Here is a 24,046-nt window from a genome sequence, read left to right as displayed (position 1 = left end):
CTCTCGTCAGACACCCTGACACACTTCCTGGTTAAGGAATCAGTCAAGCTTCGCCAAGAGCTGCACCTAGTCAAAGGCCTGCTCCACATTGAGAAGATGCAGAACCGCAAAGTAAAGAAGGCTGGCGCACCTGAAGGGAGGGCAGCTGTTGCCACTAGGGGTGGTGTGTTACCCATCCAGGTAGTCCCTCTTCGGAGTCGCCGCCTGATAGCGGAAGAGTACACTGAGATCTTCGCCGCCTCGCCCAAGAGACGCCGTGATGTGCGGATTCTTTCTTCCACTCCTATAACGGAAGAAGATATTGATGAAGATGAGGATCCTGTTGAGTCCGCCTTTGAGACCGAGCAGTCCGCCGTGTAGGTTTTAGCGTAGGCAATTCGGAGTACCCCGAGCATAGGGTATCCGTGTATCCGTTTCTAATTTGCGTATGTGTGCCTGATATAAGTCCTATTGCCTTAGGCAGCCTGTAAGTGACTACATCACCAAGTTGTCAGGAATGCAATTTCCAGTTTGTCAAAAACTTTGGTTTTAAAGACTTGGCACATGCACGTATTGGACCCCCTCTTACTAGGAACAAATCCTTGTATTCCGAGCAAGGTGGCATTTTGACCTGTCTGGTTCTATGACAGGATGGTGAATGCAACCCGCAACAGCACCTTCGGCAACCCCGGCGCCGGCTACTCACGGACGCCGCAGGGAACCGAAGGAGAAGCTCACGCTAGAGGTCACCACCAGCAGCGTAGAGACCTTCCGCCACCACCTCCTCCTGAGAACTTGACGATGGCTCAGTTCCTTCAAGCTCTTTGGGAGGAGCGTCAAGCCAGCAATGCCGCTATCTAGCAGCTGACTCAAGTCCTAGTGGAGAACCCGCCGCGGAATGAGAATGGCGGTGGTCGCTCTACTCTTTCTGAGTTCATGCGAACTACGCCCCCCATATTCACAGAGTCGACTGAACCCCTGGACGCCGATGACTGGATTCGCACCATTGAAGACCTCCTTGTGCTGGTCAAGTTCACCGATGATCATGAGAAGGTCCTTTATGCTTCTCACTGTCTCGGAGGCACCGTCAGGGCATGGTGGGATGGATTCCAGATCATGCGAGCAGGGCAAGTCATCATGTGGGAGATGTTCAAGGAAGGATTTCGCGCGGCTCACATTCCACCTGGACTGATGACCATTAAAAAGCGGGAATTCCGAGCCTTGAGGCAGGGCAGTGGAACTGTTAAGGAGTACCTGCAGATGTTTAACCTCTTGTCGAGGTACGCGCCTAAAGATGTTAACACTGAGGCTGCTAAGGTGGAACGCTTCATGGAAGGGCTACAGTAGTCCCTGCAATACCAGCTGGTGGTTTGTGACTGCCAGACTTTCAGCGAGCTGGTTAACAAGGCGCTTATGCTGGAAGACAAGCATCGTGCAATGGACGACACCCGCAAGCGCAAACTGATAGGCAATGGAGGACTCGGTAACGCAAGACCAAGACCATGGCAGTGAGCACCTGCAAGACCCAACTTTCAGCTGCAGCAGTACATGTATCCGGTGTTCCGCCAGAATAATCAGCCTCAGCAGCAAGCCAAGCCAGTAGTCAACCCGCCGAACCACGGTGGAGTCAAGACGAACCCTCCGGGGCAACTCACCTGCTTTGGCTGTGGTCAGACTGGGCACTATTCCAGGCAGTGCCCCAACAAGAAGCCCGATGCACCGCGTCCCAATACACCCAACCCCGGTCAAGGTGCACCAGGGAGGAACCAGGCCCCCCGCAACAAACAGTTCAATGGTAGGGGCCGGATCAATCACATCACTGTAGAAGAAGCACAGGAAGACTCGGACTGCATTCTGGGTACGTTCCTCGTCAACTCAACTCCAGCAACAGTGTTGTTTGATTGTGGTGCCTCGCATTCTTTTGTTACTCAAGGGTTTGCGGAAAAGTGCGGTTTAAAACCCACTTTACTCCACGGGCAGATGGCAGTCCAAACCCCGGGAGCAGTATTAAGGACCAACCTAGGGTGTAGAAGGGTCGAGATAGTTATCAATGGGACGAGTTTCTTGGCAGACCTCATTGTGCTTAAATCGCAAGGTGTAGAAGTAATCCTAGGCATGGATTGGTTGGCCAAGCACCAGAGTCTTTTGGACTGTGCCAACAGGGCCATCACCATGATAAGCAACCAAGGGGTCATGGTCAAGTTTGTCTCCGAGCCAGTATCGGCTCACGCACCTCGAGTCAACAGTCTCTCCGAGGTGGAGCTTGATCGAGTGCCTATAGTCTGTGAATACCCGGACGTCTTTCCTGACGAGCTACCCGGAATGCCTACTGACCGAGACATTGAGTTCGTCATTGAGCTCATGCTCGGATCGAGGCCTATTAATAAAAAGCCTTACAGGATGGGTTCCTAAGAGTTGGAAGAACTGAAGAAGCAGCTGGATGAGCAACTCAGGAAAGGGTTCATCCGTCCGAGTGCGTCACCTTGGGGATCACCTGTTCTATTTGTTTCAAAGAAGGATGATACCATTCGACTCTGCTTCGACTACCGTTCCCTTAATGAAGTCACAATTAAGAACAAGTACCCGCTCACCAAGATCGAAGACCTCTTTGACCAGTTAAACGGGGCCATGGTATTTTCCAAGATTGATCTTCGATCGGGGTACTACCAGTTGAAGATCCGACCCGAAGATATACCCAACACTGCATTCGTGACCCGGTACGGTCTATATGAATGCACTGTCATGCCCTTCGGTTTGACAAATGCCCCAGCCTACTTCATGTACGTCATGAACAAGGTCTTCATGGAATATTTGGACAAGTTTGTCGTCGTGTTCATCGATGACATACTAATCTTCTCCAAGTCCAAAGAAGAGCATGAGAAACACCTGAGGCTAGTTCTGGGAAAGCTTCGAGAGCACCAACTTTATGCCAAATTCAGCAAGTGTCAGTTATGGCTGAACGAAGTTGGATTTCTGGGTCATACCCTGACAGCACGTGGTTTGGCCGTAGATCAGTCCAAGATTACTACAGTGACCAACTGGGAATCACCAAAGGACGTGAAGGATGTCACGAGTTTCCTCGGGCTCGCGGGATACTACCGCAAGTTTGTCGAAGGATTCTCTAGCATCGCTCGACCTATGACTCAGCTCTTGAAGAAAGGCCGGAAGTTCGAGTGGACACCGGCATGTGAAGCAAGCTTCCAGGAGTTGAAGAAGAGGCTAACTACCGCCCCGGTATTGGCTACCCCAGACATCAACAAGGACTTCGTGATATATTGTAATGCCTGTGGGACCGGGCTCGGTGGAGTCCTGATGCAAGATGGCAGGGTCGTGGCGTACTTGTCACGGCAACTGCGACCGCATGAGGAGAACTACGCCACCCATGATCTCGAGCTAGCAGCTGTAGTGCAGACTCTGAAGACGTGGCGACATTACCTTCTGGGAAAGCGATGCGAGATATATACACACCACAAGAGTCTGAAATATATCTTCACTCAGAGGGAGCTGAATATGAGACAACGTAGATGGCTTGAGTTAATCAAGTATTATGACCTCGTCATTCAGTACCATCCCGGCAAGGCGAACGTGGTAGCCGATGCCTTGAGACGGAAGGCAGGCTCCTTGAACGTCGCCCTCAAGGAAAGGTTACCCGTCTTGTATGAAGAGATGGAGGGCTTCGGACTTGAGATAGTCGAACCAGGGTACCTGGCCAACCTCGAAGTCAAGCCTACTCTGGCAGACGACATCAAGGAAGCCCAGAAGGGTCACAAGAGTATCGAAGGCCTCAAGAGGAAGGTGCGAGAAGGCAAAGCCCCAGGATTCTCGATTGATGAGCAAGGAGTACTGTGTTACGGGAAACGCTTATGCGTACCCAACAAGGCCGAACTTAAGGACTTGATCCTGCAAGAGGCACGTGACACACCGTACTCTATCCATCCAGGTGTTACCAAGATGTACCAAGACATCCGAGAACGATTCTGGTGGCATGGCATGAAGAGGGAAATTGGCTCCTATGTCGCTAAATGCGATGTATGTCAGCGAGTCAAGGCTGAACACCAGCGACCCGCTGGATTGCTGCAACCTCTTCGAGTGCCGGAATGGAAGTGGGATGAAGTCGCCATTTACTTCATCACCGGGTTGCCCCGGTCGAATAAGGGTCATAACTCCATTTGGGTCATAGTTGATCATTTGACCAAGGTGGCCCATTTCATCCCCGTTAACACCACTTACGATGGCAGCCAGCTGGCTAGTCTGTATATTCACCGAGTGGTGAGTCTCCATGGAGTTCCCAAAGAGATCGTGTCCGACCGCGGCACGCAATTCACCTCAAGATTCTGGAAGAAGTTTCAAGAAGCTCTCGGAACCAAACTCTCCTTCAGTACGGTATTCCACCCGCAAACGGGCGGACAGACTGAAAGGGTGAACGAGACACTTGAGGACATGCTCCGCGCTTGTGTTTTGACCCATGGTGCCAAGTGGGAAGACTGCCTACCCTTTGCTGAGTTCTCTTACAACAACAGCTACCAGTCCAGTCTTCAGATGGCCCCATTCGAAGCATTATATGGGCAGAAATACCGCACCCCGCTCAATTGGTCTGAAACCGGTGAAAGACTAGTTTTCGGACCACATGCACTGCAGGAAGCAGGGGACAAGGTTCAGCTTGTCCGAGAGAACTTGGAGGCAGCTAAGTCAAGGCAGAAGAGCTATGCGGACCGTCGCCGCAGAAACGTGGAGTTTGTTCCCGGAGACCAGGTGTACTTGCGAGTCACGCCTCTCAAGGGGACCAAGCGTTTCCGCGTCAAAGGGAAGCTAGCTCCAAGGTTCATTGGACCCTTCAAGATCACGGCAAGGCGCGGGGAAGTAGCTTACCAGTTGGAGCTACCTCCTGAGCTTTCGGGTGTGCACAACGTGTTCCACGTGTCACAACTCTGGAAATGTTTGCAAGTGCCGAACCGTCCCAATCTTTACAAGGACATTGATCACCAAGCTATTGACCTTCAACCGGATCTTACCTACCGCGAGAGACCGATCCGCATTTTGGATTAAGCCGAGAGTTGCACGAGAAGCCTCACCATCAAGTTTTTCAAGGTTCAGTGGAGCAACCATACCGAAGCAGAAGCCACATGGGAACGTGAAGACTATCTCCGATCAGAATTTCCCGAGCTGTTTAACGCTTAGCTTAGGAATCTCGAGGACGAGATTCTTGTAAGAGGGATAGGTCTGTCACACCCTGTTTTTCACCCCAAGTTTTCTGTGTTGCAAAAATCAGAGCTTGCTAAAACTTTTTCAAATAATGTTGTGAGTGCAGTGTGAACCCTTGTTTGAGTGTGTGCTTGTTTGTTTGATGACTCTAACCTATGAAAACTTATTATTCTGCTCTCTTCAAAAACCATTTCTCCTTTATATCAAGATCACCTTCATCATGTTGGGATACACTACTAGCTCATGATGCCAAGTGGCACTTCCAACCAAAGTTGGTGATCTGATCCAAATATTATTTTCATTCATTAAAAACATAAATTGTTGATTTAAAATATTATTTTCCTATTTTATATCTATGTCTATTTCTAAGACCAGTAATGATATTCCCACAAGGAAAATTTCTTTCCTGCCTTAGAAAAATCTGAGTAAATTCATGAAAGCTCAGGAGGACATATATTTCCCATATATAAGATTTTCAACCCTACTTTATATTAATATTATTTGAGTAAAACCCTGAAAACCATTTCTGTCTGTTTTAGCTTTTTGAGATGTTTCCAAAGGAAATTATCTCAATAAAATCCCATAAAATTACAGGAGCCCTTTCAAACCATATTAGGTGCTCACCTAAAATCTCACCTTGATCCAAGGGGGGGGGGGAAGTGCACCTAAAGAGCCCAAAACCCTCTCTGTCCAGAGTAGAGTGGGAACAACTCTACATTGCAAAGTTTCTCCAATGGAGCTGAAACTTTGCAGAGGTGTTTAACACCCCAAATGAAGACTCCACACCAAAGATGAGATTTGTGAGACTCTGTTTGGCCACACTTCCCTTGTAAAGGAGAGTAGTGGTCATTTTGAGACATTTTCAAGTTTACAAAGCCAAACTTGTTCAATGGAGCTCAGATTTGGTGGAACCCCATGTTTTTACCCCAAGACCAAACCTGTTAAGTTTCATTTACAGTGGTGGAGTGGAAGCACCCCAAGTCACTGTCGAACACCTACTGACAGGAAGGTAAAAACCCTCCTAGCCACTGTTTTACCCAATGTCAAGGCCCCAAAGTTGGTGGGTTAGAGCACCATAACACCCTGAGCACCCAGTCAATCAGCCCCTCCCTGACTCCAAGCACAAGTGACAAGAACTCCAATTTGAGCTGCAAGGCAGTACTAGCAGCACTAGTGTTCCTTGCTCCCTTGACCAACTCGAGCTCCAACTAAGCCACAACGGCTAGGCTCACTCCCAGCAACACTCAGGACATGTAGGACACGTCCCAAGTGCCCAGAGCGAGCCATCATGCCGTGGCATGCCAAAACTGCGCTCTGGGCGCGCTGCAGAGAGCCACCAGCGAGGGGCCGACGCTCCGGCCGGTCCCAACCTCCCCAATTATGTCCAAGCGCTCCCCCGACAATAATTCAGTGCAAAGCTACCCCATGGACCCTCTCCCCCTCGTGCAAGAGCTCAGGCGACGCGTGCCCGTGCGCGCCGGATGCGGCCGAGCATGCACGGTCGCTACGGCTCGACCCCACTTGCTTTCCCTCTGCGGCCGTTGCAAGAGGAGGTCCTAAACCACGTCCCGAACCCGTGGTTTCGCGGCCAGCACCTCACTCTGCTTGCACGCGCGCCACGGTGAGTCACCGGCGCGCCCGAGTCGGGTCACCTTCGTTGGCCTATAGATAGGTCCCCCCGGCACTCCAGCACCCTCAAGGCCGCTTCTGCACAACCAGTAGACACTCCCTAGCCGCCCAATCGAGCTCGCAGAGCCCCGGTGCTCGAGATCGACCGAGGCCCCTCCGCCTCGGAGCTCCGGTCGATCTCCGGCTACACGTCGGCTCCTGCATTGCCCGACCTCCCATTACACTCCCCTTGACACCAGGAACATTTCTCCTAATTTCCCGGAGCGAATCCGTGCCCCTAGCCGCTAGTTCAACACCAACCTGAAACCCTTCCGCCACGAGCACCTCGTCGCCGGCGACCCAGAGCACGAGCAGGTAGGCGGAGGCACGAGGGACCCGTTCCCGTTCCTAGCTTGGCCTGAGGACAACGGAAGCCTCGCCGGCGTCCATCTCCACCTCTGTGGCTGGAGGTAGTAGAAGGACCCGACAGGTGGAGCCCACCTGTCGGTGTCCTGGGGCAGCCAGCACGCGCAGCCGCTGACGCTGACCCCAGGGGCCCGCAGGTCAGGTTTGAACCTGGCCCGCGCGCGCCTGGTAGCCAGGCCTGCTGGCTGGGCCGACTGGATCCAACCCCCTGGCCTTTTTCTTTTGTTTTAATCAAGCAAACTAAATTATTTTTATAAAAAGATTTAGCCAGTAGAAAAATATAATTCTTCCACCAGTAATTTTCTCAAAATGAGTAGTATTTGATTCTGTAATAGTTGACATTTATCAAAAACAGAAACTGTTTTGATATAATAAAATGATACTAAAAAGCACTTGTTTGCTTCTGTTTGCTTTTAAATAAATATGCTTAGGTAATAAAACAATAGGAAAGATTTTTCAAAATAATAAACTGAATTTATTTAAGCCTTGCAACATTTTCAAAAGCACTTTGTGATCTGTTTTAGTGAGAGCTAGTATTTATTTATTCCTTTCTCGAAGGTAGAGTTACCGAGTGACGGAGGATCCGGAGCAGAAGACCTCGAAGATCCCGGATACCTAGCTGACCAAGGCAAGCAGCTCTTTTGCCATGACTTAAGTATATAAAATGATGCATGCTAGTGTAGCAAGTATTTTCCGTTGCATGTGATCACGGTGCCGGTTCATCATTCATGTGATGGTACCGAAGGCTTGTTCGAAGCACTTGCATGTTGTTAATGATATTCACATGGCTCCTCGGAGCACAAACATGATGAGCTGACCCTACCATCTACGAGGATCATGCTACTGTCATGTTGGCTAGTAAAGTAGAATCATTGCATTAAGCTTGACCCTACCCCCTGAGGGTCATGTTAATATCATGTGGACAATTAATGTTAAGGCATATTATCTCAAGCATAATGATGAGTTAAATAAAGAGTTCATGAAAACCCCATCGGGTGCCACTAATGCCCGAGGGTGATGATGAGTTGGTGATCACTTTTGGTGAAGTGATGCACCTGTGATTTTGGTGTGAGTATGGTTTCGGAAATGGATTATATTTATGATGTGTCGACCGTCCCAACCTTACCAGTACGACCACGATACCCCTTTATGGCACGGGGCTTTATTCATTACTCTGGTCGGTGCTAGCAAAGAGCCACATTACTAGTGGCGGGAGTGATCGGTGTCACTCTCGTGATGGGGTCGTGCCACGTAGGATGACTATGCAATTATTATGAGTTCCAGGCACACCGTTGGTCCCTGCATGGTTGTTACAGTCCAGAGTCGGTGCTCGTAAGACGTACAACATGTGGGCTGGGTACCAATCGAGTGGACCTCTTTGTCTTGTATCGTCAGGGGAAAGATGATGATCGGGTACTTACCTCGGGTATATGTGATATATCGCGAGTCGTGGATGACACGGAAGTTTCCCGTTTCTCGTGGGTCCAGCCTACTACCTCTGCAGAGTGTAAACTATTCGAATAGCCGTGTCCACGGTCAAGGACAGTTGGGTGGTGCTGCTTAAACTACGTCCAGTGTTTCCACATAAACCAAGTGTGTGTGCGTGGTGTTAAAAAGGTGTTGTTATGATAATCACAATAATATGATCAAGTTCGGTGACTTGACATATAGGGTAAACCCGGATGATTTAGCCCTCATTAATACCTTTAGGATATGACAAGTCCGATGACTTGGCATACAGGGTGAACCCGGTGTGTTCAACCCTTGACAGATATGTCAATATCAGTAACCTGTTCTTCAAAAGTAATTCTTTAACTTGTTGCACATACCTGATCACACCACCACATTGCATTCCACTAAAAGATAACTGTTACTGTTATTCCTTACCATATATATTCATATCATGGGCTGTTTGCGAGTACATTCAAAGTACTCATTGGCTTCCCACTGGTTATGTTATTGACCAGACATGGAAGGACCGGAGTTTGGCGATGAGTACGCCCTTGGAGACGAACCTGCGAGCTAGGACGCTTCCAAGTTAGAATGCCTGTCGGTGTAGGCTTGATGGCATGGGCACCGCTTAGACCTTACGAGTTTCCGCTACTCAATGTATCCGTTTAATTTGGCTTTAGGCCTTGCTCTTGAACCCGACCTTCGGGTCGTTCAATGTAATAAATTCGATACTTGGATGTAAGACTCTATTATTCAGTATCTGTGTACAGTGAACATTGATCCTTAGGGTCACTAGGCACGGCGAACTCGACTTGCTAGTCGGGGTCCCCACACTAAGGACGGTTCCAATGAAACAAACCGCCATGTACTCCTACATAACCTTTCACCGGTACCTTTACCAAATCAGGTTCAACACACAACCTTTACTAACTGATCATATTCTCACAATTCGGTTCATCACCCAGATGACAGACCATACACAACTCTAAGCATAGCATGCATAGCAGGATAAGACACATCATGGCTCAAGCATCTACCAGGTATGCTAGGTTGCAAGGTTTAGCTATTTAGTGTTAGAAAGACAGGTCATGCAAAGGAAGTGGGTTCAACTAACGTGGCAAAAGCATTTGAAGCATTTGATCCTAATGCAATAAATAAGTGCAGGAGCGAGAACATGGGATTTATCGAGATGATCAAAATGGTTGCTTGCCTTGTTGCTCAGCAGAGGGACAATATCCATCAGTCGGATATTCGGTGGAATTCGGAGGAGCGGGGCCTACCGGTAAGAACAATAACAATCAATAACAATCATATGCAACAAGATGATGCATGAGCATGGCATGAAGATGAGAGGTGGTAGGCTAATGTGACTACCATTTCTTAAGTTGAAGTTGATTTGAATGAAGATTCAAATATCACTTCAAACAAGGTATTTTCAAATACCCTTTTAATTGATTCGACCTGATGCTCAGGTCATTTTGTTTTAACATGCATGGGAATGATATGTTGAGTTGCTGGTTGTGATTGAGGATTGTTTGGTCATGGCATTTGAAGTGGAATTCAAATGAATTTCAAATTCCAACTCCAAAGCATTTATCAAATTTAACCTATTCACTATTTTGCATGTTTGGTGAAGTTAACAGTTTCAAACATGTTTGAAAATGACATATTCAGATTCCTTGGATTTTTCTAATCATTTTGCATATATTATTTGTCCAATTTGGATTTATATTAAAACTTTTATGAATTTCCAAAGTTTTGAAATTATTCTGGAATTATTTTTAAACAGAAAAAGCTTTATTGCATCAGCATGACATCAACAAGTCCAACTGGTTGTTGAAAGTCAAACCTGACCAGTGGGACCCACTAGTCAGTGACTCAGGCCATTTTTTAATTTAAATTTAAGTTAATTAGTTAATTAACAGGGTAGGACCCAGTGACTGCTTAGGTTAATTTAATTAAGTTAATTTTATTTTTATTATTACTAATTAACCAGAGGCTGGGCCCACCTGTCATAGAATCAAGGGGGTCAGATCCACCGGTGGCGAGGTCGTCCTTGCCGACGGTGAGCCTCCGGCGACCACCAGAACGGCGGTGGTGCTCCGAAAGGCGGCACAGGCGGCCAAACCCTACGCGGAATGCACGAGAAGAACGACACGTCTCCCGCAGGTCCATTTTTGCATAGTACCCGGGCGGATCTGGCCGGAGATGATGTCGGCGACGAGCTTGGCGGCGGTCGAAGCTCGGGCGTCATCGGGGTCATCGAAACAAGGGACTTCACGCGTGGGGCTAGTCTCCTATGACATCTAAACGACGCCCTGAAACCACTGGTGGCCTCAGATGGACGAGCCATTCACCGGAGGGCTACCGACGATGAGCTCCCACGACGGATCTCGTCGGGCTTCGGTGAAAACAGGGCTAGAGGAAGAGATCGAAGGGGGAAACTTGGGGGAAATCTTGCTAGGCGCACGGGGAGTGCAGTGGTAGCGCTAGCTTGCTCGGGGACGGTCTGTAGAGAGAGAACACCGGCGGCGAGCATCGGTGACCCGAGGAAGAAGACGACCGCGTCTCGTTCATTCACTGCATCTCGGCGTCGAGCTCGTGGCTTGGAAGCTTCAGGGGACCCTCGCGGTTCTTCTGCGCGGCTCGGGAGGGAAGGAGGCAGGTCAGAGCGACGGCAAGCTCGAGCTCTGCTCGAGCTCCAATGGCGGCCGAGAGGAGAGGTAGCAGGGGGGAGAATGGGGAGGGGATGAGCTCGGGCACACCTCGGGGAGGTTATCCCCTCGTGTGCCAGCGAAGCGGCGGCCAGGCAGGCGCACAGGTGCGTGGCCGTGCTAGAGTACGCGATGGCCACCTCCTGCTGCACACTGGCGAGGAGGAAGACGACAGAGAGGGAACTGGGCTGGGCCAGGTGAGCGACACGTAATGTTTTCCTTTTTTTTTCTATTTTTTCTGTTTTGAAACTGAATCGTTTTGCCATTTATTTTGGCTCCAAACTTAGTTTAAAAATTATTTTGAACACACTAAAATATTAGTTGGAATATTCCCAACCATTACTGAAGTTTTCAACATTTTTGAAAACTTGAAAGTTTTTTAATTCAAATTTAAACTTGAATTCAGTGGCTTTTTGAATTTAAATAAAATGCCAAATGTCTTTTGAAAATAGTTTTCTTCCCTAATAATTTTCTTTCAAGAATTATCAGAAAAGTTGAACTTTTCTTGAGGTCATTTTGGGTTCATTGATTTTAACAAGTTTTGAATTTCCTTGAATTTTGAGAAGTGGCTAGGGATTTTGGGGTTTTGTTTCACCACTTGCTTTGAATTGTTTCAAGTTCTTGAACACAATGACTGTAAACATGAGCACAATGCTAAAACCTAGTTAGGGATCCACGGATGTGACAACTCACCCCCACTCAAAAGAATCTCGTCCCGAGATTTAGAAGTCGTCGGGAATAGTGCGGTATACTCAAGTCAGAGACGATCCTCTCTTTCCCATGTTGCCTTCTTTTCAGAATGATTTGACCATTGAACTTTAAGAAACTTGAGGTTTCGACGTTGAGTGGTATGCTCAACTTGATCAAGAATACACACAGGGTATTCTGGGTAAGAAAGGTTATCTTGGAGATCAGGCGTTTCATGGTCCACTTCGCGGATAGGATCCGAAAAGCAACGCCTGAGTTGCGAGACGTGGAAGACATCACGAACCTTGGAAATATGCGGAGGAAGTTCCAATTGGTAGGCAACTTCTCCTCATTTGGCAAGAATGCGAAAAGGACCAATGTAACAAGGAGCCAACTTGCCCTTGATACCGAATCGATGGGTACCCTTCAAAGGTGTAACCCGAAGGTAAGCCTTCTCGTCAACTTCAAAGGTCACAACCTTATGATGACGATCATATTGGCTCTTTTGATGAGACTGGGCTGTTTTCATCTTTTCACGAATAATGCGAACCTGCTCTTCTTTATCTTGGATCATATCTGGGCCAAAGAGTTTCCTCTCTCCGGTTTCGGACAAATTAAGAGGTGTTCGACATCTTCGTCCATAGAGAGATTCAAAAGGGGCTTTTCCCAAGCTTGATTGATAACTATTGTCATAAGCAAATTCGTCGAATGGAAGGCACTTCTCCCAATTCATACCGAACGATATAACACAAGCTCGGAGCATATATTGTAGGACTTGATTCACTCTTTCTACTTGACCACTTGATTGAGGATGGAAAGCAGTGCTAAAAGATAAGTGAGTCCCCATAGCATTCTGAAAACTCTCCCAGAAGCGAGAAGTAAAGATACTTCCACGGTCTGAGTTAATCTCCAAAGGAACACCATGAAGGGACACTACCCGAGAGATATATAACTCTGCTAGCTGGCTAGCTGTTATACTCTCATGAACTGGAAGAAAATGAGCTACTTCGGAAAGATGGTCAATGACCACAAAGATAGCATTATTTCCTTTCTTGGTCTTGGGAAATCTGGTGATGAAATCCATACTGACTTTATCCCATTTCCATTCAGGAATAGCTAAAGGTTGAAGGGTGCCAGCAGGCCTTTGATGTTCTGCCTTAACTCGACGACGAACGTCGCAGTTAGCAATGAACTCAGCAATTTCTCTCTTCATCCTAGTCCACCAAAACCTCTAGCGTAGGTCCTGATACATCTTAGTACTACCAGGATGAATGGTGAGAGGAGAATCATGAGCCTCCTTAAGGATTAACTGCCTTAGATGTGGATTCTTAGGAACCACTAGACGATTCTGAAAGAAAACAACACCTTGATCATTCATGGAGAATTCATTAGCGTTTCCGCTAATAATATTCTCCTTGATCCGTGATATACCCTTATCACGCTTCTGGCCAGCTATAACTTGATCCTTAAGAGTAGGCTTCGCTACCAGGGTAGAAAGGAATCCTTGAGGAACAATATGAAGATTTAACTTCCGAAATTCCTCATAGAGATGTGGTTGACCTCGTTGTAGCATCAAATTGTTACAATAAGACTTACAACTTAGTGCATCAGCCATAACATTGGCCTTCCCCGGGGTGTAAGTTATCCCTAAGTCGTAATCCGTGATCAACTCAACCCGCCGTCTTTGCCTGAGATTCAAATCCGGCTGGGTGAAGATATATTTCAGACTTTGGTGATTAGTGAATATTTCGCAACGATTACCAAGAAGGTAATGTCGCCAGGTTTTAAGTGCATGGACTACAGCTGCAAGATCTAGATCATGTGTGAGATAAGTATCCTCATGTGGACGCAACTATCGAGACGTGTATGCAATCACATGATGATCTTGCATGAGAATGCAACCTAATCCTTGTCGCGAGGCGTCGCAATAGATAACAAAGTCCTTAGAAAAATCTGGTGGTAGCAACACAGGTGCGTAAGTCAGGCATCTTTTCAGTTCATGAAAACTATGCTCACACTGTGGTGTCCACTCGAACTTCTTATCTTTCTTGAGGAGTTCATTTAGAGGCTTTGCAACCTTGGAGAAATTCTCGACAAAGCGGTGACAATAGCTCGCTAGACCAAGAAAAATCCTAACTTGCTTAACCGATTCAGGTTGAGTACAATCAAGGACAGCTTGAACTCTCACTGGATTGACAGCAATACCCTTACCAGAGATTACGTGACCTAGATAGGTCACTTCTGGTAACCAAAATTCACATTTTGAAAACTTGGCATAAAGGCGATGCTCTCGAAGTTTCATCAATACCAGCCTTAGATGCTCGACATGTTCTTGTTCGTTCTTCGAGTATATGAGAATATCATCGAGGTATACTACGACGAATTTATCCAAATACTCCATGAAGTGAATTCATCAAGCGAGAGAAGGTGGTTGGGGCATTGGTTAAACCGAAGGACATGACAGTGTACTCGTATTGGCCATAACGAGTGACAAAAGCCGTTTTTGGAATGTCCCCGTTCTTGATCTTGATTTGATGATAGCCTAATCTCCAATCCATTTTGGAGAAGACTGAGGATCCAGTGAGCTGATCATACAGGTCGTTGATCCTGGGGAGCGGATACTTGTTCTATATGGTGACCAGATTAACTCGTCGGTAATCTACAACCATCTGATCCGTTCCGTCTTTCTTCTTGACGAAGAGGACAGGACAAGCCCAAGGAGAAGAGCTAGGACGAATGAAACCTTTATTCAAGGCCTCATCTAGTTGCTTATTAAGTTGGGCTAGCTCCAGGGGTGCCATCTTATATGGTATTATGGCTATTGGAACAGTTCCCGGAACAAGATCTATCACAAACTCTACATCTCTGTGAGGTGGAATTCCTGGCAGTTCCTCTAGAAAAACATCTGGGAACTCACGGACTACCGGAATGTCTTCAAGTTCCGGAAGAGGGTTGGCATTGAGGGAATAGAGTTGGCATTTGGCAACTCGAGTAGAGACATTGACTATCTCACCCGAGGGATGGGTAAGCTGAATATTTCTAGAATGAGTATCAATCTTGGCATAGTGAGATGACATCCAGTCCATACCCAAGATGATATTAATATACGAAGATTTCAGGGCTATCAATGATGCTAGAAAAACTAGCCTCTCTACTAGAATTTCATTGTCATAGGTTATCCTGGAGGTTTGCCACTTACTACCAGGAATTTGGACAACCAATGGGATTGGCATATCACAGAAAGACATGTTATGCAACTGTGCATAACTTTCTGAAATAAAAGAATGAGAAACCCAGTGTCAAAAAGAACAGACGTTGGGTGATCATTAAGAAGGAGCGTACCTAGTATGACGTCGGGATCCTCTGTAGCTTCTTCTGCTGAAACATAGTTCACACGGCCACGTGGAGGAGTTGGCTTCACATAGTAAGCTTTGCCCGACTTGCCTTGCCCAACGGACTTTCCGGGTTGCTTGGCACCCACATTCTGAGGACACTCTCGGGAATAGTGCCCTGGTTCTCCACACTTGTAACAGATCACCTGATTAGCACGTGGTGCAACATTGCTAACTGGACCACCATAGGTTTTTGTTGGATGGTTGGTCTGATTCATCTGAGGCACCACATAGGATTGCCTCGGAGTGTATCTTGGCGGCACAGAACTATTTGGAACCCACAACCTGCGTTTTGGAAACGCGGAACCAGATGACGAGACAAAGTCACGGGAGTGCTTCTTTGTGGCTTCATAGTCGGTATGACCAGTCTCGGCACTGATCGCCTTGTTCACCAGGGCTTGGAAGCTTGTACATTCATGGAGGCGCAGATCACGACGAAGCTCAGGGCTCAGACCCTCACGAAATCTTGGTTGCTTCTTGGCATCAGTAGACACCTCCTCTGTTGCATAGCGGGCGAGGTTACCGAACTCGCGGCTATAGGCATCCACGTTCAACGTTCCCTGGGTGAATGCACATAACTCCTCTCTCTTTCTGTCCATCAGGACCTCTGGAATACGGTGGAGATGGAAGGCTGCACGAAAGTCTGCCCATGAGGCTGCTGGTTCAGCAGGACACATAGCTTCAAAGTTCTCCCACCACAAAATTGCGGGTCCTTCTAGAAAGTACACCGCAAAGGTCACCTAGTCGGCCTTAGAAACATTCGCAGAGCGAATCTTACGTGAAATACTGCACAGCCAATCATCAGCTTGAGGGGATCAACGGAGTGATGGAACTTTGGAGGATTTAGCTTCACAAAGTCATTGAGGGATGTCGTGGGTATAAGTCTGACAGTAGAAGTGTAGGGTATGAAAGGATGGGCAGAGCCTTAGCTACGGCGAGATTATAGGAGTTCAGGCCCCTCTACGGTGGAGGTAATAGCCCTACGTCTCAGTGCTCTGGGAGCTTGCTCTCGAGTGGAATATGGATTACAGTGAATTGCTAACCCCTGCACCAGTGGGGGAGGGCGGCTTATATAGAGTGCGCTGCCCTTCACAACGGTTCGGTGTACATGGGTGGAGTAGTGGCAAATAGATGCCCGTGTTACAGGTAACGTATGTCTTAAATGCTAATAAAGGTGCATGGAAACATACGACGGTTTCCCTCCAGGGAGTTATGATGCGTAGAGTGGAATCCAGTCGGTTAGTTTGATACACTCTGAATGCTCATCTACGACTGGATGGTGGAGGATTCGTTACCGAGTGGATGATGGGATGTCCTTAATTCAGTCGGAACTGACTAAGGGTATCATCCCTTATGAAGGGTAGTCCTTGGGTAGGACTTATAGGGCAGGCCTATGACCCTACCCTAGGACTATAACCCCATCATTAGTCCCCGAATGGATTGGGGTTGGAACGACGAAGTGATGCTTGAGGTATGGATCGGACTCGTACGGGTGCGACTTTGGCGTTGCTTGCCTCGATCCATTTTATCTTCTTTGACCAACGATCCGAGTGGAAGTATTTGTGAAATGAACTGTCGGGAACCGAGTGCTCCCGCGGTATCTTCTCACGTGACCAATCAACTGACAGCGGCGGATTTTCCGGGATCCTCAAATTTCGGTTACCACGCGCTCACCGGGGGTGACGACATCGCGCTCGAGTAGTACGTGACGCCTCGATCCCCGCGCCTTCAACTTCTCCACTAATATCACCGCGACCGGTCGGGGGATAAGATTTCGGGGCCACTTGCCAGTGACCCAGTCGGAATCTTATTTAAACCTCGGCGGTGAGGGTTTTTTCGTTACACTCGCCGGATAACTTGCCTTCGCTCCGCTTCCCTCGCCATCCTCTTCGCACCCCAAGCTCCTTCCCTCTCCTTCTCCCTCGCGAATCCGCATCTTCCGCCATGACAAAGGGGCAGACTAGCAAGCTGGAGGCGCGGAAGAAGAAGGGGAAGGCGGCGGCTCCTGCTCAGCGGAGGCAGCGAACGCTACCGGCGGGGTGGATCCAGGGGGACTTCCTCCCCTCCACGGTGACGGAGGAGAACCTGCTGGAGTTGGTGGAGCACGCGATGATCGCGCACAAGTCGTGGCGGTTGCCGGCGGAGGACGAGACTGAGCCGGCGCCCCGGGAGGGGGAGCGCGTCCTGCTGCTCAGCCACGTGCACCGAGGTTTCTCTCTGCCCCCACATCCCTTCTTCAAAGGCATAATGAACCACTTCGGGGCGCAGCTCCACCACTTTCCCTCGAATGCCATAGCTCAACTTTCTGCTTTCATAGTCTTGTGCGAGTGCTTCATCGTCTGTCCTCCCCATTGGGGGCTTTTCAAACATATCTTCTCTGCTAGATCCCAAACGACTTAATCAGTCGGATGATAAAACTCACCTTCTCCAGCTCTGCGGAGGCTTAGGATTCCAAAAGAAGAGCAAAAGTAGTTATCCCGCTCTTCAGCTGAGTGAATCGGTTAGGAACTGGCAGTCGACATGGTTCTACTGCCAGGACGTTGCTTGCTCGAATGCCACGACAGTGTTGCCTCCTTTTAGCTTAGATCGACCAGCTCCGCCTAAGCAGCTCGCCCTCACGAAGGCAGAGAAGATCCATATCCAGCCTCTGGTCGACGCACTCGTAGATGTCGTCAGAAAGGGAGTCACCGGCATAGATTTGCTGGAGGTTTTCCTCGGCCGGCGCATCTAGCCACTGCAGGCCCGAGACCACGCCATGTGGCACTACGCGGGGCCTGAAGACTCCACTCGTACCAACGTCGAGTGCGTGACCGGGGAGACGGTGGCATCGTGGGTGCTCAACATCATAGGCGCCTGCGAAAACCTCAGAGGGTCCCGGCGAGTGAAGGCTTTCGCGCGGACAACCCTCCTCCGAACGAGGTGAGTACAACTTGTCGAGTGCACATAACTTTCTTAGATTTATCGCTTTCTTGAATCACTGTCTGAGATCTGATGTCTCGACTGTATCTTATGCAGAAGTGACCAACCGGTTCTCTCCCGTCTTGAACGGGAATACGGCCGAGGAGGAGGAGGAGGGCAGCCAGGAGGGCAGCGTGGAGAGCGTCGAGTACGTCTCCGACAGTGGGGAGACGGAGGAGGAGTCTGGGGAAGAGGAGGAGGAAGACGAAGAGCAGAACTCGCCACCCCCGCCGCCAGAGCTTCGAACTAAACGCCAACATGAACCCGCGGCTGCCTCGGCCCCTCCAGCATCCTCGAGTGCCCCGCCAACTGTTCCTGTGGATCCGAGTGCTAGGAGCATCAAGAGGACTAGGGACGCTGCTGCTGACCCTGCGGGTCAGCCCTCTAAGGTGGCCAAACCGAGTGGATCTAAACCTCGGAAGGCTTTGCCGTGGATGAGGGTCATCGTTCCCGTCACTTCAACGTAAGTGCATTGTTCTTCTAACTTCTTCCGATATTCGATTGAACTCCTGCTTATTGGTTGAATGAATTTCACTCGACAGAGTTGCTACCTCTGCCACCTCTCCGGCACGCCAGGGGGATGATCCCATGGACATGAACAATGTTGTCACATCCCAGCCAGGTGCGTCGTAGCGATTCCGAGAGTTTACATTATTGCATCACGAATTCTGTCTTCGGTCTTGTCTTTTTTCCTGGAATCTCACGCCGTTCGGTCAGGTTTCCCTCAGGGGCGATTTATGTGGATGAGGGTGACCAGGGGAGGTCTGAGCAAGCTGCGGTGCCTGTCCCTGAGGCTGTTCCGCCGGTTACTGCTCTCGCCGCGGACGTGCCGCAGATTGAGGCGATGCCGTCGACTGAAACGGCGCTGGTTGCTGCTGAACCGGCTGGAGCGGGCCTTGGGATGCCCAAGGAGCCTCCGACGATGCCAGGCCCGTCGACTGTCGAGTACAACATCCAGCGCCTCCCGGAAGATCAGGTGGGAGCAGCCAAGGGATCCATGGTGCAGGCGGAGCTGATGGCGGGAGAGGCCAAGAAAGCGTACGACTCCATCACGTCCGTGTACAAGCGAAGCTTGGAACTGTGGGACGATATCCGAGTAAGTGGGCTAGTAAGTATTTACTTTCCTCCTGTAACCCACTGGGTGTTGGATCAATTCAGTCGGATATTGTATGATTGTTTTACAATGGGTTCACTCTTAGTGAACCCAGTGGGTGTAGTCCCCGAGACTTCTGTCGAGTGCTTGCACCGGCAGTTGTCTTTATGCACATGTTCTTTAACTTGTTCAGATCAAAAATTAATCTGTTCGAATGCTAGAAGTGGGGGCACTCCGAGTGCACCTACTCGATGAGTCTCCGAGAGTAATTTTACTCAGGTCGGGTAGTAGTAACCTCATAGGCTTGTTTGTTGTCATGTATCTCAAATAGGGCGGACCTGTTTGAACTTCATGCCAGTGGGGTCCCTCTTAGTGAACCCATTGGGTGTAGTCCCCGAGAACGTTGTCGACTGCTTGCATCGGCAAGGGTCTGAAGAACTTAGAATGTCTATTGTTGTCCTTGTTGAATTTGTCTGATCTTCCCTTGGCGTTGACTTGCAGAAAACTTGGGAGATGGGAGCGGCGTACGAGGCTCTGAGGGCGGAAAAGGTGCAGTTCGCTGGTGAACTTGATGCAGCGATGGTTGCAATGGCTGGTATGAAGGATGTTCTGGTGGAACGAGAAAAGTCCTTGGAGCAGGCCCATGAGGCAAACAAGGCATTGACTGCTGAAGTGGAGAGAATGAAGGCGCAAAAGAGCGGGCTGATGGGACAAATGAAAGTGCTGAACAGGCGGTGTAAAGCACAGGAGAAATATGTCAGCGACTGGGCCCAGAAGATGATAGCGCTTCTGGGTGGTAGGTTCTGTTTTTCCGAGTGCTTGTGGTATGTGCATTTCATTCGGCGCTTATTATTTGCTCGTCCTGTCTTTGCATATTTTTGCATGGATGCTGCGGCTGAAGCAGCTGACGTTGAGCGGTCGACTCTTGAGAACATTCCACTCGGCAAGGACACCAATCGAGATCTGCTCCGAGCGCACATTCGCCTGGGCAAAGTTGGGCCTTTCATAGGTCGCCTGAGAGAAGTCGTCGGTCGAGTCGACAAGGAGCTTTGGCCTAAAGACGAGTCTCGGCACGAGATGGACGGCTTGATGACTTGTTTGGTGGAGGTCCCGAACCGAGTGCAGGCGTGGAAGATGTCTGCGGCTCGGTGTGGTGCGGACGTCGCCCTGTCTTTGGTCCGAGTGCAATGCAAGGAGGCTCGCGAGGAGAAGCTGAAGGCATTGCAGGTCGCCAACACGAAAAAGCTTCGATTCGAAGACTTCATGGAGACCTTTCTTGAGAGCGCCACTCGCATCGCCAACGGGATCGACCTCGACACATTCGTAGAGCCTGCCAGTCCTGGTGCGAGTCCTGACATCGTTTGAGAAAACTTTTACCTCGGTATGGCGAGTGTTGGATGTAAGAAACTTTGGCCACTACTGTTGGCCTTTACATTCTTGGTTTGGTGCGGGTAAGCTTGATCCACACTGAGCCAACTATCTTTAGGTGAACTTTGAATTTGAATCGAATCTTTTGCTCTTCTGTTGCCAAAGAGTTGTTGATACGATTCTGGCTCTTGTTTTTTGTTTGCCGTTTCTTGGTGAAACCAATGGCAAACATGCGATGCATGTAATTTCCAGTTGTCTTGGCATCTGCATGAGCCTCTCTGAGGGTCTGTAGAGTCTCCGAGTGGATCTGTAGTTTACACTCGAAGGCCATAGAGTACTTAGGCGATTCGTGATCGCGGCTAATTTGTCGAGTGCGACTGTCAAGCCGTACTCGGAGCGAGTTTTACTCATGTAGTTGTCAGTGGTCTTGACATCCACATGAGCTTCAATGAGGTTCTGCTATTCATGTAATTGTCAGTGGTCTTGACATCCACATGAGCCTCAATGAGGGTCTGCCCCTTATGTAATTGTCACTGGTCTTGACATCCACATGAGCCTCAATGAGGTTCTCTTGAGTCCCCGAGTGTATCTGTAGGATACAGTCAAAGGCCATAGAGTACTTAGGCGATTCATGATCGCGGCTAAGTTGTCGAGTGCGACTCTCAAGCCGTACTCGGAGCGAGTTGTTACAAATGTAGTTGCCAGTGGTCTTGACATCCACATGAGCCTTAATGAGGCTCTGCTACTCATGTAATTGTCAGTGATCTTGACATCCACATGAGCCTCAATGAGGTTCTGCTACTCATGTAATTGTCAGTGATCTTGACATCCACATGAGCCTCAATGAGGGTCTGCCACTCATGTAATTGTCAGTGGTCTTGACATCTACATGAGCCTCAATGAGGGTCTGCTAAGCCTCTGAGTGGATCTATGAGATATATTCGAAGGAAGCTTTATATTGAAGCGATTCTTGATCGCAGACAAGTCCTCGAGTGCAACGTTAAGTGCACACTCGGAGAAAGTGTGTAGTTAGGCGATTCGTGATCGCAGCCAAGTCCCCGAGTGCGACGTTTAGTGCACACTCGGAGAAAGTTTGTACTTAGGCGATTCTTGATTGCAACTAAGTCCTCGAGTGGGACGTTAAGTGCACACTCGGAGAAAGTTAGTACTTAGGCGATTCTGGATCGTAGCTAAGTCCTCGAGTGCGACGTTTAGTGCACACTCGAAGAAAGTTAGTACTTAGGCGATTCTGGATCGCAGCTAAGTCCCCGAGTGCGACGTTAAGTGGACACTCGGAGAAAGTTAGTACTTAGGCGATTCTGGATCGCAGCTTAGTCCTCGAGTGCTACGTTTAGTGCACACTCGAAGAAAGTTAGTACTTAGGCGATTCTGGATCGCAGCTAAGTCCCCGAGTGCGACGTTAAGTGCACACTCGGAGAAAGTTAATACTTAGGCGATTCTGGAACGCAGCTAAGTCCCCGTGTGCCACGTTAAGTGCACACTCGGAGAAAGTTAATACTTAGGCGATTCTAGATCGCAGCTAAGTCCCCAAGTGTGACGTTAAGTGCACACTCGGGGAAAGTTAGTACTTAGGCGATTCTGGATCGCAGCTAAGTCCCCGAGTGCGACGTTAAGTCCACACTCGGAGAAAGTTAATACTTAGGCGATTCTGGATCGCAGCTAAGTCCTCGAGTGCGACGTTAAGTGCACACTTGGAGAAAGTTAGTACTTAGGCGATTCTGGATCGCAGCTAAGTCCCCGAGTGCGACGTTAAGTGCACACTCGAAGAAAGTTAATACTTAGGCGATTCTGGATCGCAGCTAAGTTTTTTTTTTTGAGACCGGAGTCTGCGACCGCGGAAGAATTTTGAATCTGCAAAAAAAACCACTCGATCTGCTTTGTATTATTTCACCAATACTTGTTCTTTACATTTCTTCAGTCGACGGTCACGTGTAGAAGCGTTTCAAGAGATCTCCGTTCCATGCTCGCGGCTCGTCTGTTTCCCTGTCGATGTTGTAGAGTCGGTATGCACCGTTGTTCAGCACCTTGGAGATGATGAAGGGTCCTTCCCAGGCGGGAGCCAACTTATGAGGTCTCTGCTGATCCACTCGGAGTACCAGGTCGCCAGCTTGGAATGTACGACTCCTGATGTGTCGCGCGTGAAAACGCCACAAATCTTGTTGATAAATTGTTGAGTGAGTCAGTGCCATCTCGCGCTCCTCCTCTAGAAGATCCACTCCGTCTTGCCTTGCTTGTTCTGCTTCAGCTTCGGAGAAGAGTTCAACTCGTGGAGCACTGTGAAGCAAATCATTCGGAAGGACTGCCTCTGCTCCGTAAACGAGGAAGAATGGGGATCGCCCTGTAGATCTATTTGGGGTTGTGCGGAGACCCCAGAGCACCGAAGGTAGCTCGTTGACCCATGCACCAGCAGCATGTCCCACCTCTCACAGGAGTCGAGGCTTCAAACCTTGCAGAATAAGTCCATTCGCCCACTCTGCTTGCCCGTTTGTTTGGGGATGCGCCACAGATGCAAAATCCACTCGGATACCTTGGCCTGTACAGAAACCTTTGAATCTGTCCGAGTCAAAGTTTGTTCCGTTGTGAGTGATTATGCTGTGAGGTACCCCGAATCTGGAGATGATGTCCCTAACAAACTTGATAGCCATTAAAGCATCGAGCTTCTTGATGGGCTTGGCTTCGATCCACTTTGTGAACTTGTCGACTGCCACCAACAGATGTGTGTATCCCCCTTGGCCTGTCCTGAATGGGCCGACTGTATCTAATCCCCATACTGCAAATGGCCAAACAAGAGGGATTGTTTTCAACGCAGACGTTGGCTTGTGGGACTTGTTGGAGTACAACTGATAGCCTTCACATCGATCGACCATATCTTTAGCCATTTCGTTCGCCTGCAGCCAGAAGAAGCCAACTCTGAATGCTTTGGCGACAATTGCTCTTGAAGAGGCATGATGACCGCAGGTTCCCGAGTGAATTTCTTCCAGGATCAACTATCCCTCCTCAGGGGAGATGCATCGTTGAAGGACGCCTGAAATGCTTTCCTTGTATAACTGGCCGTCAATGACAGTGAACGACTTTGACCTACGGACGATCTGTCTGGCTTGGACTTCGTCTTCCGGTAATTCTTGCCTCAGGATGTATGCAATGAA

Source organism: Hordeum vulgare, chromosome 2H, assembly GCF_904849725.1.
Source record: "Hordeum vulgare subsp. vulgare chromosome 2H, MorexV3_pseudomolecules_assembly, whole genome shotgun sequence".
In the NCBI taxonomy this organism is placed as follows: domain Eukaryota; kingdom Viridiplantae; phylum Streptophyta; class Magnoliopsida; order Poales; family Poaceae; genus Hordeum; species Hordeum vulgare.
Note: the sequence above shows the minus strand (reverse complement) of the source record.